This window comes from Mastomys coucha, unplaced genomic scaffold (genome assembly GCF_008632895.1).
Source record: "Mastomys coucha isolate ucsf_1 unplaced genomic scaffold, UCSF_Mcou_1 pScaffold21, whole genome shotgun sequence".
In the NCBI taxonomy this organism is placed as follows: Eukaryota; Metazoa; Chordata; class Mammalia; order Rodentia; family Muridae; genus Mastomys; species Mastomys coucha.
Genome location: NW_022196904.1, coordinates 27,285,994 through 27,298,324, shown reverse-complemented (window position 1 = coordinate 27,298,324; position 12,331 = coordinate 27,285,994).

Below are 12,331 nucleotides of genomic sequence, written 5' to 3'. Positions count from 1 at the left end.
CTCTCATCCGCACCGGCCAGACTACACTGTTTATAATCTAGCTAATGGTATGGGTGGCTGTTTTCCAGAAACAGTATGGATTCTCAAAGACAAAGACTCCCTCTTAGTCTTCTGGGGCATACCAGCACCCAGCACGGGGCTGTTGCTCTTCCTTGAAATGACTCTTAAGAGGAGACAATGGGCCTTGCGGAATCTGCATGTTTAAAAAGTCCTCTACTGTACTGGCACTTCTCTGATGACAGGATCTCCTAGGCTTCAGTCCAGTTGGCTTTTGGTAGTGGTCAGGTCCATCCATTTCTTTGTCCTTGGACAGACTATACACAAAAATTTAAAGCGTGTCTGCCTCCAAGTTTTGCCGGTTGCTTTGTAAAAGGATCACTCAAGACCTAAGATAAAATAAAATAAAATAAGAAACAAAACAAGTGACACCATCAGTCAAAGAGCTACTAGAAGCCAGGAGGGACAATATGAATGCCTAGAAGCTGTTTGGGCCCCAGCAATGCCACAGGCTTTGAGTCAGTCTGCCTGGCCTCTGCTATTCATCTAGGAGCATGCACAGTATCTCCTGAACTCTTCTCTAGGAGCAGAGAGCAGCCTCACTGCCCAACACATCTGTGGGATATACACAGAATGTCCTCCACTCTACAAAAGGAGTTCCTTCTTTGGGTAGCTGGCCCCTGTGATGACCAGTCCTTAAAGCCAATACAATCCACAGTGGTGTCAATTCCCAGCCCCAAGATCCCCCACTAGGGACCTGAAGTTGCTGTTGTAGGTATTCCCAACTCCAGTGCCTACAGGGACAAGACAGGCCAAGAGGCTGGTCAGAGTAACTAGGCTGTATGTCACGATGGAATGATGGGGACCACAACAGATTGGGGACTCGTCTTGGCTCTCTCCTGCAAAGGTCTCAGGTACTCAGCACTTGCAGTTGTTTGCCTGGAGAAAACAGACTGGAGGTGGCAGATCTCACCTCTGTGTGACGTCACACAAATGGGAGACACTGGCAACCAATTTAACGATTAGAACATACACATAGCATTCCACTGAAGGTCTGTGGTTCAGCCAATAATACTGCACCAATATTGATTCTGGTTTGATTATGTACTTGGGATACATACAGTACTATCATTCAGGGAAAATGAAGAGGAACTCTTGGTGCTATGTGTGTGACAGTTTTGATTCTCAAATTATTCCAAATGCATATATGTGCACACATGGGCAAGTATGCACGTGTGCTTATGCACACAAGCACATGCACATCCACACACACACAGAGGCTAGCACACACAGTGCAGACCAAGCCACACAACCTCAACAAGCCATAGCTCTCTTCTTCTGCCAGAATACATTGCTACCCTTTGTCTAAACTGGCTGATGAACACTACGTCTCATGGGCCAATGGGGACAGGGACGTCCAGACCCGAGGTTCTCCACACCTGTTGACATTCCTGTGGGAATAATACCCTGGAGCTGCCTCTCTCACCTTCTCCAGATCTCTGCAATCAAATCACCATAGCTCCACACAACATTTACTAATTCAAATGCGTCCTGTGCCCATAATTCTTTCTTGATGAATGAGGCCCCAGCCTTACAACTCAGCCTGGGTGTGGTAAATTACTCGGGCCAGATTAACTGTATAAAGAACACGTCTCAAAACAATGATTTTGCTTCGAGCTAAGGAGGAACAAGTGCCCCCTCTTTCATTTCTAAATTGCATTTTCCATCATAAATATTGAAAATTATGTTTCTGATCACTGCTGTCACCTTGTGAATAGTGTGGCACATGAGCCCCACAGACACAGGGGCTTTTACAGAAGGAAAACAAGGGCCATTAAAACACCCAAACCACTTTGAGCTTTAAAGGGTTTGCTCTCCCAGCCTACAGATTATTTGAAAAGGCTGGATCCTTTGGGGCCTGGAAGAAGCAAGGGGTGAGCAGTCCTGTTTGCACACAGCTCATTAAACATAAGGAATGATTGCTTTGGGTGTATTATAGCATTCTTTATGTATGAGCTGCTCAGAATGTTTACAGGTAGACATGGTATAGCCACAATCCCAAAGATGCAGCCGTGGAAATAGAATGTTCTAGAATACGTATGCTCCACTATGTGCTAAACAAGATGTTTAAAGTCACAGGTATGCTAGTTATCTCCTTCCCCTCAGATAGTAACCAAAGTCAAAACTCTAAGGACTGTTCCTCTCAAAGGACAAAATAATTAGATGTTCCAATTCTAGGCTCCTGAAGAGCAGGAAAGAAAGCTAGCCCACAGCAGAACTAGGGAACGAGGATAGAGAAGCCCTCCAGCATGGGAGCTTGCTATCACGCTCCTGAGTATACACCCAGAGGAATCAGTGTTTTAGTGACATCTCATATCCAAATTTACTGCAGCACTGTCCACAGTAACAGGCAAGTGTGCTGGGTAGATTTGTTGACTTGACACAAGACAGGGACATCAGAGAAGGGAACCTCAAGTGAGAAAATACTTCCGTCATATTAGCCTATAGACAAGCCCGTGAGGCATTTTCTTTTTCTTTTCCTTTTAATTGGATATTTTCTTTACTTACATTTCAAATGTTATCCCCTTTCCTGGTCCCTGCCCCCTTCCTGGAAACTTCCTGTCCCACCCTCCCTTCCCCCTGCTTTTATGAGGGTATTCCTCCACCCACCCATCCACTCCCACCTCCCCACCTTCAATTTCCCTACACTGGGGCATTGAGCCTTCACAGGACCAAGGACCTCTCCTCCCACTGATGCCTGACAAGGCCGTCCTCTGCTACATATGCAGCTGGAACCATGTGTAATCCTTGGTTGGTGGCTTAGTCCCTGAGAGCTCTGGGAGCTCAGAGGTTGATTGATATTGTTGTTCTTCCTATGGTGTTGCAAACCCCTTCAGCTCTGTCAGTCCTTCCTCTAACTCCTCCATTGGGGACCCCATGCTCAGTCCAACGGTTGGCTGAGGGCATTTTCATTATGATTGAGGTGAGAGGGCTCAGCCCACTGTGGACACCGCCACCCTGGGGTAGATGGTTCTGGGTTGTGTTGGGGAAGAAAATCCAAGCTGAGCAAGCATGATGAACAAATGAGTAAGTAGTGTTCTCCACAGTTCTGCTACCGTCCATGCCTTGGCTTCCTGTCTGCTTTCCTTCAGTGATGAACTATGACCTATAAGCCTAATAAACCCTTAGACCCTTTCACTACCAAGTTGGCTTTGGTCGGTATTTTATCACAGTAACAGAAATCAAGCAAAGAGAGCAAGCTCTAGGTGCCCATTGGCAGATAAGAAGACAAGGAAAATCAGCTACCAGGAAGACACAAGACTTTACTCAGCCACAAAGAAGATTCAAAGTATGACATTTGAATGGCATTGGAAATCCAGTTAAGATGAGGGAGATCCAGGAAGACAAAGGTGGGAGTGTTTTGATAGTGTGTGGAACAAATGCTCTATCTCCAGATATGTGTGTATGCTGTGTGTTTCTGCGTGTGTCTGTTCTGTGTGTGTGTGTCTGGTGTATTTCTGTATGTGTATCTCTCTGTCTCTCTGTGTGTATATGTGTGGGTGTCTGCATGTGCCTATGTGCATCTCTGTGTCAGGTTTTATACATATGGGTGTATCTGTGTGCAGGACTACATGCTATACATGAATTAAAATGTCATTATGAAACTCATCACTTTGTACGATTTAAGGTGCTAATACAAAACACTTAAAAAGAGGAAGTGGGCGATTAGGAGACAGAGTCAGCCTGAAAGACTTGGTTGCAGTCATTTTGAAATTGGAATGAAAAGAGAGTTTGCTCATGAAGGGGAAAAGGGTACCTACCTCAAGCAATGAACTGCATCCTTCACAACATGCGTGCCTTGGAGCCTCAGGTATCCCTCTGTTGCTCACATTCTAGCGCATGTAGCAAAGGTCCTGCAATGTGCACCAGAGAGTTTATAGCCCAGAGCAGACTCCAACAGTGGCAGATGGGAGTCGGTGGGTAAGTACCAAAGCAACACATTCCTTGGGTAGAATGATTCGAGCTGGTCTACCCTGCCCCCAAGAGTCCTCAGCTGCACAAGAAAGAGCTGTCCATCAATTTCTTTCTCTTCCCAAGCTAGAGGAAACTAGATCCTAATGACTGCCTGGCTTAGTCAGGCTTCAGGTTCTCCAGTAAAATAGGACCTATGTAAAATACACTCTCAATACATGTCTACAGAATATTCAGCCTCAAATGGGACATCTATATCACACACACACATACACACACACAGAGCAGGGGCAGGGGGGGCTGTTGTGCACACTTAGGAACCATTGCAGGAGAGAAGGTGGAAAGATCGTAAAAAGCCAGATTTCTGGGAGGACACTGCAAAACAGAGTGAACTGTTACACACCTGAACTCACAGAATCCATGATTGCCTTTTAAAGACCCATAAGAGACCATGACCAAGCCAGCCAACATTCTAACATGAGGCGGGATGAGCTCAGGAGTGTCCACTCCTAGCTTGGGAGTTGCTGAGGGTTGATGACACCTGGATCATAACTCCAGGAAAGAACTTTGCACTCTGCTAAGCTCCCTTCTGGGGAGCTCTAGCCTAAAGGCATTGTGATTTTGAAAATAAAAGCAAAGATGTAAATTGTCAATCTTTTCTCCAAAGCCCAGTGGCCCATGAGAGAGGTTGGCCCACAGTTTGGGACTGGCTGTAGCTCAGATGCTAGAGTTTAAGTCCTGGAACTTGACCTTGTGGCTACAGTTAGCACAGATGTTCACAGAGTCATCCATCATTTAGAAAGACTTCAACTTTCCTACAAGTGACACAGATACCAGAGCCATCTTGTCACAGAGGTCACTCTCCATTCTTTCCAGATCCCTCCCTGCCTCCTAAAAAGCCAGCCACACCCTGCATAGATAGCCTCCTCTGAGCCACACCCTGAGGCCAAAGGCATCTGTAATTCCATTTCAAAATGGCACCTTTATCTAAGACCTGAGATGAGGTTCATGAACAGAAAACACATCTGGTGACATTCTTAAAAACACACAATCATATTCCACATAGCAAGACAGGACTGGGTGACTCATTGAAGTCATAAAGTCTGCAAATCGCAGCGTTGGTGTCTTTGAGTAGAAATTACCAGAAGATCCACATTTGATTGTCTCAAAAACCCTAGGCAGTCATTTGACGTGTCGTGAGATCCAAATCAGCTGAGGTTGAAGATGATCCTCTTCGTGTTTCATTAGCAGATATCAGGTTAATCAAAAGTTTAAAAGTTGACTGCTAGCCCCCCACTACTCCCAAGATTTATGAGACCTCCTCTGTGGGGCCGCACTGGGAATGGCAGCCGACACTCTTATTTCTTCAGAGCACACTCTGTCATCTCCCTCTGTGGTCCCCAAAGTCTGCCAATTAAAGACCTCCGAGATGACATTCCACTGCTGAAGTTATGCACACATAAATCACTGTAATAAGAGAAGATTGTTATGTTAACCTCCGCCTCACAACCCTTCTCTTTTTGTGAGAAATATGCAAAACATTCATTTGTCTGGCACCAAAGAAGCAATTTCCCAGCAGATGCCTGGGAGGCCCATGGGATGTTACCCCTTCCTGTGGTTACGTAGGCGGTGCCTGGTGCACCAGCAGCAGGCATTACTCAACTCCAAACACAGAGCAATGAGGCCATAAACCAGGCAGCATTACGTCAGCGACAGGATGCTCTGAAATAAATGGGGAGCTGCTTCGATCTAGAGGAACATTTTTCCATGTTTAACCAAGCAAAACTGGAGTCACTACTGAGCACACAGCTTCAAAGGTCAACGCATAAGGAGACCAGTTCTGGAGAGGGGGGACAAGTGCTTTGTTCGGTCATGGAAGCAAGCCCCAAGGAAGCTCGAGTTTCACTGTCAGAGTGTGCGGCCAGTGTGCAGTGAGTGTGACTTAAAAGATTATCTACTGGGTGTTTGAGAGACTTGGGGTGGAGGCGGGGGTGGTGAGGCCCTAGGAGCTGGGAACTGTAACAGCTGTGGCTGGAGACTCAAGGTAGTACTTCCTGTGAGGTCCTTGTACACCATCATGGGTTTGGCTCAGAATCCCTTAGAGCAGTGGTTTTCAATCTATGGGTCTTGACCCCTTTAGATGTCGAAAGACCCATATATAAGGTTCCCATGCCGTATGTCCTACATATCAAGTATTTATATTATGATTCATAATATAAATTCACTGTTATGAAGTAGCAAAGAATGTATAGTTGAAGGGGTCACCACAAAAGAAGAAACTGTATTAAACTGTCACACCATTGAGAAAGCTGAGAATTATTGCCCTAGAGACTCAACCATAACCAGAAAAAGTAAGAAAACAGAAAGATAATTCTTCAACAACAGAATAAATATTAATGCCCTAATTACTTACATCTACATGTTCCCTTTAGAAAACCATATTAAATGAAAGACAGGGAAAAGGAAAGTCTAGTCGTGAGCTGAACCATTATTCTTCTCTACCCAGACATCCTGGATTAGCTAACCCAAGGCTGTGGTTACCTGCCATTCTTAGGTGATTCACTAGCATTCTTTGGATGTCCAAGTGAACCCACCACTCTTGGTTAAAAGACCTGGTATCAGTTACTTCTTTATCATTGTGAACAAATACCTGACAGACACAATAGAAAGAGGAAAAAAAATTATTTTAGCTCATAGTTACAGACTTTAGGCCAATGTGTTGGAGAAGGCAGAGAGGTAGACCAGAAATCCAAAACTGTAGATGAAAAACTAAAGTATGTATGGCTATCAGGGGCCTGGTTTAGTGTCCTACTTCCACCAGTTACATTCTACCTCCTAAAGGCTCCACAGCCTTCAGAACAATATGACCAAGCAGAGACTGGGTATTCAAAACATAATCTTGAGGGATACATTCCAGACTCAAACCGTAAGAGACACCCCCCACCAAAGGCCTAATGCTCAAACCAAGTACATGCAGCTTTGTAAGGCAAGCCAGCCACTGAAAAATCAGACAGAACAAAACCCTTGGTGCAGGGTGTTCTCTCTCAAATTATGTTGATCTAAAGGAATGAAATAGTTCTAGAAAGAAAATTATTTGTCCCCCCTCCATGTGTGTCTTGAAGGATTTGGTGGGGTAGAGATGGAATACACATTCTCTATTTGTTTATGGTAGTCAAAATGAAAACTCAATCTCATTCATCCCAGAATATTCCTTGCTTTGGGGCTGGTAGTATATGCTATAATGAGGCTATTAAAAATGTCTGCATACACCTGATTCTACCCAACTCTCTCTATGTGTCATTCCTCAAATCTCTCTTCTTGCTTTGACTCCCTTTCAAAACATGAAAGTGTAACTCACCATTCTCAATAGCCTCGGATCACAAACACCTTGGTTTGCCTGGAATTTAGGAGTTTTTAAGGGTATGCAACTTCCCAAGCCAAAAGTCAACAATCTCCACTATCATCTAGGTTGGCCTTCAATTTGGAAGCCTCCAGCCTCCACCTCCAGCATAGCTGGAATTGTAAACCTTCTCTATCAAGCCTAGTCCAGAGATATCCTTTAAGTGAGATTTAGACCTTAGTTGGAGTGTATGAGTGTCACCCATGGCTGACACCTTCGCAGGGCATGTTCACAAGCAGTAAAGTTCCTGCTAGGCATTTGAGCAGAAATTAGACCAGATCTTTATGATTGGTGAGAACAACTCCCACTTCATACTGAAATCAAAAGGTTGCAGAAGCTATTGCACAGAGCATGAGGTAGTGAGGACTTCAGAGCTGGTTTTTCAAAGGGACAAAGTACACAGATGCAGCAATGTATACCATTTTCACCAGCTACCACACCCCCTTGAGAATCACTACTTCATCAGAGCATCTAGCATGGAACAGCATCTTGTCCCTGGTGTATGTGGTCAGAGCTCTCATTCAGTGTGGTCCTTCTATTTCTTTTAATTTTTAAGCGTGCGTGCGTGTGTGTGTGTGTGTGTGTGTGTGTGTGTGTGTGTGTGTGTATGTCCGCGCACGTGCATGTGTGCACGTACGCGTGCGTGGTGCGTGTGTATGCACATGCATGCATGCGTGCATGTACATGCAAGAAAAGCAAGAGCATAAGATTACCTGGAGCTAGAGTTGTAGGTGATTGTGAGCTGCCAACTGGGATGCTGAGAACTTGGGTCCTCTGCAAAAGCCAAGCATGTATAATCTCTCCAGCCCACCCATGTGTCATCTCTCCAGCCCATGTGTATGTCATCTCCACAGCCCATGCATGTGTCATCTCTGCAGCCCATGCCTGTGTCATCTCTGCAGCCCATGGTCTTTTTAGCTAAAATGTTGTATTAGTTACTTTTCTGTTTCTGTGATCAATACCATTTTCAAGAGCAACTTAAAACAGAAAGAGTCTTTGAAGGTGGAGAAAGCATGTCATGACTGCAGGAGCAGGATGCATCCCCACACACAAGCACAGAGAGAGCAGGAAGTGGGGCAAGGCTATCCACCCTCAAAGCCCACCCCCAGTGGTACACTTCCTCCAGCAGGGCTCCCTCTCCTAAATTTTCCCACCAAACAGTGTCACCACCTGGGAAACAAGTTTTCAAATGCATGAGCCTATGGAGGATATTTCTCATTCAGACTACCATGAAAATACAGGACCAATGAATAGTATAGGATCAGATCCTTACACCTTGAAATACTCTTGGCAGGCTAAAAGCGATATTGTAGGAGTTTTTTGGGCTTTTTGTTTGTTTGCTTTTGTTTTGTTTTTCAGGCTCAAGACTTCTGAAGATCATCAGGACTGGGACCTTTTGAATACTCTGAATGTTATGAGAGTTTGGCCACGGATTCCATAGCTTTGCTAGTCCATCCCTGGGCTTTCTGAGGCACTATTATAATCTTCTACAGGGGTATTATATGTGTGAACTGTGCTAGAGGGGTCTCGGTTAAATCACTGCAAATTTTTTTATGCTTTGAGGTGATAGTAGCTTAAATGATTTTCTTAAAACTCATTTCTGGTCTAAATTTGACTTTTTAAACCTGGAAGGTTTGGGCAGCAATATGAAATAGTAACCATCAGTAAAATGAGAGAGACAAGTGGCCAACACTGAGCACTTCCTATGGACTACGTGCGTGGCTAAGCAGTTCTGTATCACTGTGTGGGGTTAATGTCTATTGTAACTTGGTTCATCATCTCCTCTCTCCACAGTCCCTAGGGTCCTCATACTGCATTTCCCTCTTTTCGTTTGATTCTGTTTTGAAATAAGGGCTCAGGATATACCCCAGGCTATCCTGGAACTCTCCACCCTTCTGCTTCAACCTTTCCCTCCTCCAGTGTTGGAATCACAGGTGTGTGCCACCACAACAATCACCTCTGCCTTGGACTCATGGGTCGTGGAGGCCCTAGAATGGTGTGGTTCAAGTTCACAGCAGAGCCAAGCTTGTCCATTCCAGAGGATTTATCCTCAGCTACTCACCTATAGTGTTTGTTGAAGACTCGGAGTGTCTGGGGACTTTCACATTGTCCCTACCCTTCTTTAAGCTGAATGTTATTCAAGGGATGGACAAGATCTTATCAAATGTATAATGCCAAGCATGTGACCTTGGGACAAGCAGACTATGTGGTCTCATATGCTACTGAGCTAAGAATTTGGGACATGCTAACCATGAGTCCACGTAGACCTTCAGGGCAGAGGCAATGAGTCTCTTGGATAAGCACTTTTCTCATCTGGGCAACCTTACAGATGAGCTGAGGATGAATCCATGAGCACTGTGTCTTCCTTTCCTATCTTTCCATTCAGGCAGCTATGACTGACCACACAAACATAGAAGCCCAGGAGCCTTTCACTAGGAAAACACTGCCCACCACAGCTGGCTGGGTCACCAACGGCCTCCTTACACTTTAGGTTTACTTAACAGTGTGGGCTTTGCCTGTTCAATCTCAAAACTATCCCAGCTATGTATATACTGTGCTCTGAAAAGCTCTTCGGACACTATTCGTCAGTCTCTTTGATCTAATTCATCACACACATCAGTCTCAAACAAGCACCAAGTGTCCTTTCTAGAGGTGGGGGTTGGGGAGCATGTGAAGGAAGGCTTTCAAAGCAAGCCCAAACTCCCTTCCACCCCACTTCCCATGATTTGGTCCCTCAGGTGCCATGGGTTCAAAAACACGGTTTAAAAAAAGAAAGAAAGAAAGAAAGAAAGAAAGAAAGAAAGAAAGAAAGAAAGAAAGAAAGAAAGAAAGAAAGAAAGAAAAGCAACTGGGTTTCACTGTTGTCAAAATGCCACGTCACCCCACCAAGGAGAAGCTCGCCTTTGTCAATTTCCCTATCCATGCCAAAGTTTTGGAGAGACCCTTCACTTTATAAATCAACTCACAGCTTAGCACATCCTGGCAGCCCCTTCAAGGAACCATCGACATGACAGGGAATAAGACGATAACCATCATAGCTTGACTGGATACAGGTGTTTGCGTTTACAGACGAACCGCAAACGCCTGGATCTTTGACAGGCGTTGATACTATCAGTGAATCGCAGCTATTATTGGCTCCGGTCGCCAAGGGCTGGGGGGCCTTTCCCTTAGCAACATCTCGGAGGCTGATAACATTTGGCTGAACTTTTCAGATCGTAACCTCCCTTCTGACTTTCCGCAGTCAAACCCGCCTAAACTGATCAGAAGAGGAGACACGCAGGGGAAGACGAGTAAAATATTATTGACTGCACTGTTTCATGTCTATTAGGAAGAAAGAGCAGAGAAGGGCGGGAGAACTTACAGCTTGACAGGCTTCAAGATAATCAGGGGAGGAATCGGGGCTGTTCAGTAACCCTCGGTGAGGCTGGGAAGCCCTGCCTTACAAGAGGTCATTGTTCTGTGCTGAGAACAAACAGGACACCAGGCAAACAAGGGCAGGCACAGTTACATTCCGCCATGGAGAAGCCTGATCCTGCCACAAAACAGGGAGTGGGAAACACAACCTGGGCTTGGTGGGGCTGGAGAAACAGTGGGCCCTTCTTGTCTCCATCTTGGTCCTGATTCCACCTGAAGAGTTTGGTCTCTGAATGCAGCAGCTATGTGTGCAGCCATGTGTGCCTGGCGATAGGTGTGTACAGGACATCCTTGTGCACCACAAAAATGGGACCTACACAAACAGATAAAGCCATTGGGTTATTGGATTTGGCTCTTCCTTCTTTTCTTCTGTCCTCCACTGCCTTCTCTTGCCCCTCCTCCCTCTTCCTTTTCTCTGATTTTAAAATACATTCTGGCTGTATAGCCCAGGCTGGCCTTGAACTCTCTGTCTACCCCAGGCAAGCCTCCTGCGTTGGCCTTCTTATCCAGCTGTCAAGCAATTCATACATTTCAACTACCATTTCATTTCCCTGCTCCTTGTCTGGCTGTCCCAGAACTGAGATTGCACATCCCAGGGATGTGGGTAGGGGTCACAGGTGCAGGGATACACATACATACAAGCTCCAGGGTGTATGCCAGGGATCTGAGAGCTAAAAAAAGGCTCTGAATGATCCTGAGATCAGTCCCCTGGACTTCCTGAGCTGTGCAAACAGAACATTTGATAGAAGACACAATTATTTCCTGATGCCCTCCATCCCACTGGGAAAGATGAATAAATTCCCACTTCTTATCAATTTGCAAAACCAAGTTTATCATCTGGAGCAAAGGTTAGGGTCTCAGACACTGGTTCAGAAAACCAAAGCAGCAAGGCCATGCCCAACACAGCCCATATTCCCTTCCATACCACCATGCACACATGCTTTTCCTTGGCCCTTGGATTCACTCTGTAAGAGCATTAACAAATAGATACTGGTCAAGGAGTGCCCAGAAAATCTACATAGCATTTCTTACCACCTACCGTGCTCTTGGTGTAGTTTGCCAAGGCGCCATCCATCTTTGGGCACAGAGCTATTTTCCTCCAACATATCCCAATAGCCTTGAGTCTCTTGATCTGGGCAGAAGTTTATCCCTTTGGCTTCACTAACTGGAGCATCCACCTGCAGGAAGACTCACTGACTCAAGAGCTGCCCCTCCCTCAAACAACAAGCAAAACTCTCCTGTCCACCTCTCTTGCTTGAGTCACCCATCACCTTCTTATGAAGCCAAACTTTATGGATCACCTCAGTCATATGATTGCACATCTCTGCCACATTTATCATTGGTGACCACTATCACCATATTGATATGGCCTACCTCTTTGGCCTCCTGCTTGAGTCCTTGACTACTTAATCTCAGCTCTCTCAGTTTCTTCCTCAGTTTCCACCTGCGTTTTGACAATGGAGGTTTCCAGGCTTCCATTTCCTCCAGCCCCTCTCCTTCTCCTTCTCCTTCTCCCTCTCCCTCTCCCTCCCTCCCTCCCTCCCTCCC